This window comes from Sphaeramia orbicularis, chromosome 18, assembly GCF_902148855.1.
Source record: "Sphaeramia orbicularis chromosome 18, fSphaOr1.1, whole genome shotgun sequence".
Lineage (NCBI taxonomy): Eukaryota > Metazoa > Chordata > Actinopteri > Kurtiformes > Apogonidae > Sphaeramia > Sphaeramia orbicularis.
In genome coordinates this window covers 2,493,026-2,496,124 of record NC_043974.1, presented here as the reverse complement: position 1 = coordinate 2,496,124, position 3,099 = coordinate 2,493,026, and the positions used below count along the sequence as shown (strand labels likewise).

The 3,099-nt window shown below is 35.9% G+C and overlaps 1 protein-coding gene across 1 annotated transcript in view; it reads left to right on the top strand.

The window, feature by feature from the left end:
- Positions 1-199, top strand: part of LOC115438140 (putative transcription factor Ovo-like 1) — a 29,238-nt gene extending 29,039 nt beyond the window's left edge. Inside the window, exon 5 of the mRNA XM_030161551.1 lies at positions 1-199. This exon is cut by the window's left edge and continues 347 nt beyond it. The gene's annotated coding sequence lies outside the window, so the exon portion shown is untranslated.
- Positions 200-3,099: the final 2,900 nt, after the last annotated feature.

The window sequence follows — 3,099 nt, the reverse complement described above, 5'->3', positions numbered from 1 at the left end:
GTCGGTGTTGGACTGGATCCATCAGAAGGAGGCTCTACTCAGCTGTGATTGGTTCTTTTATTACACAGGTGGCAAACCGGCCAAATCCAGCCCACCAAAGGGTCCAGTCTGACCTGTAGGATGGATTTGTGAACTGCAAAAATGACACTGTGGATATTAACAGTTAAGGATGTTCAATCTAAAGTGGGTCAGACCAGAAAAATACTATCATAATAACCTATAAATAATAATTTAAAAAAAAAAAGCTAATTTTTCTCTTTCAGTGTCAAAAAAGTAAAATTACACAAAAATGTTTACATTCACAGACTAGCCTTTCACAAAAAAATGAACAACCTGAAATGTTTTCAGAGAAGTATGGAGTATTTTAACAGTATTCTGCCTGGTATTAAATGTTTTGTGTATTTGTAGATCCACTGTGGTCTGTACGTTGTGATGCACATGTATGAATGATAAACTGAGGTGTAATATTGTTAAAATTATACTTATTTTTCTTAAAAATTTTCAGGTTGTTCATATTTGTTCATGTTATGTTCAAGTACGGTTCAAAGATGGAAACATTTTCATATGGAATTTCACTTTTTTCACTCAAAAACAGAGAAAACAACTTGAAGATACAACAACACTGAAGATATGAACAATCCTTTTAGTTCAGGTTCCACATTCAGAACAATTCAATCTGCAGTGGGCAGGATTCAGTCAAATACGATCAGAATAACAGAGAAATAATGACAACTGACAATGTTTCTGTTTGTAAATGTGAATATTTTCATGTATTTACACTAAAACAAAGCAGAATTTCACAAAAAAGTGAATCACCTGAACAAATGTGAACAACCTGTAATGTGTTAAGAGAAGTCAGTACAATTTGACCAATATTCTGCCTGTTATTAAATGTTTTGTGTTTGTAGATCCACTGTGATCTGTCAGTTCTAATGTACATGTGGAAATGATAAACTGAAGCAGAATATTGTTCAAATTACACTGATTTTTTTTCAGTTTGTTCATGTTATTCACATCTTTTAAAGGATAGTTTGCAGATGTAAACCTTTTCATCATGTAAATTTACTTTTTTTGCTCTAAAACAGATAAAAGTTTGGAGTTGACATTATTTCTGTATTATTCTGTTATTGTGCTGGTTGGGCCCACACAGATCAGATTCAGCTGAATGTGGAACTGAACTCACAGGAGTCTGACAGCTCTGGGTTATTACATGCCTGTGAATTCTTGGCTTCTACTGTTTGTGCCATATGTGCCACTGTTGTTAATTTAATGAGTTTCTTGCTAGATTTGGGAACTTTTTATAACTCATTTAGCCTCTTTTGCCTAGTGATGAATCTATCTGCGTTTTCTCTTCGGTTTTAACCTCAGATTTATTCGAAGAGAGTCACAAATGTTCCTCTGTCATCGTGTCTCTGGCTTTGTGTTCAGCGAGGGCGGCAACATTTAATTGACGAGCTGTGACCGACTCCACCCACCAGTCACCTTTCCTCTTCGTTTGCTGGAGAATTTTGTTACTCTGTAGAATTGTTTTTTATAAATATGAATTGAATTTTTCTCAGTGGGCCGTTTCAAATACCCACATATATGGAAGTCATCCTGAATATTCTGTTTAATACGTGATTTGTCATCTGGCATAATTATGAAGCTGCCCTCCATCAGAAACGGTGGTGGCTCTGAATGTGCTAATGCACTCATAAAGATCAGCTTCTGTCTGTATTATGACGCCTCATGTTGATGAAGCTGTACAAAAACACACAGAAGCTTTTACCTTCCTCATGTTGGATTCTGCCCATTAACTGCTGGAAAAGCCCTCTGTGAACTAAACTATTAGCTACTATAAATAGATAAAGAGAAAATGTTTGTGCATCATGACGGACGAAACATTTAAGTGATTTAAATGAGTGAAATGGAAAGCAGGAAATCCACACGTCAGAGCAGGAAATTTTAAATGTTTTTACATGTGTGAGTGGATGAAGAAGTGGAAAAGCTCTGAATATTTTAGCCATTAGCATTAGCCAAAGCTGCTAACAACCAATCACAGCAGAGCGTGGCTCAGGTTGATCCAGCATCAGTAAAAGTCGGAATGGGGGGTGGGGTTGGGCGGTGAAGGGGGGCACGAGCAGAGGTAGCATTGGACAAAGTACTGTATGTATAGATGTCTACAAGTCGAATTTGGGCAACTTTTGTTCTACTGTTTTTTTGTGTTCTATGGGATTATAATGTGTGAGATGAAATAACCTGATTTTCTTCGACTGCTAATGTTACCTGCTGGGGTTTCTGTACAGCAAAATATCCAACTTTTCTATGAAAATGTGCTTTATTCAATAAAGGTAATAATATATAACTCAGAAATTAGTTTCTTCTTTTGCTTTAACTTATGCTTGAATCAAGGTTCTAATAGTTTTGGATTTTTCATTCTAGTTTAGTTTTATTTAGTTTGGACTTTTTTTCTCTTCAGTTTTAATTAGTTTTTAGAGCAGGTTTGATAGTTTGTATTAGTTTCATTTTTTTCTAAATGCTTAGTTTTAGTATTAATTTTAGTTCAGTGGTCTCTTTTCTCTTCTTCTCTGTGCTCCTATTCAAATCAGTCCCAGACAGGACTCTGCTGCTTTAGTCTCCATGTTTCCAGGTAGAGTGGGGACCAGAAGACGACTGGAAACCACAGTGAACACCAGTGACGGAGCAAAAAGTGTCGTATGGAGACAGCACAGAAAACTGAGAGAGCAAACTTCATATCAGTCTGACACTGACAAAGACAAAAACGAAGGGAATTTTATCCATAATTTTTATCCGTTTTAGTTAGTTTTATAAACACACAATACAGTTTCAGTTATCGTTTTTTTTCTTTTAATTATAGTTTTTATTTATTTCAGTTAACAAAAATGTTTTTCCAATTCTAGTTTATGTTATTTTGTTAGTTTTCGTCAACAGTAATAACCTTGGCCTGTATCAAATGATTGTTGTTATTGACTTTTTTCATATCTGGGGGGGGGGGGGGGGGGGGGGGGGGGGGGTGTAATTTCACGCAATGGCATCAACCACTATCTGACTCTGACAACTAACAAAAAGCAAAAAGAAAACACATTTAAATCTCAGGCA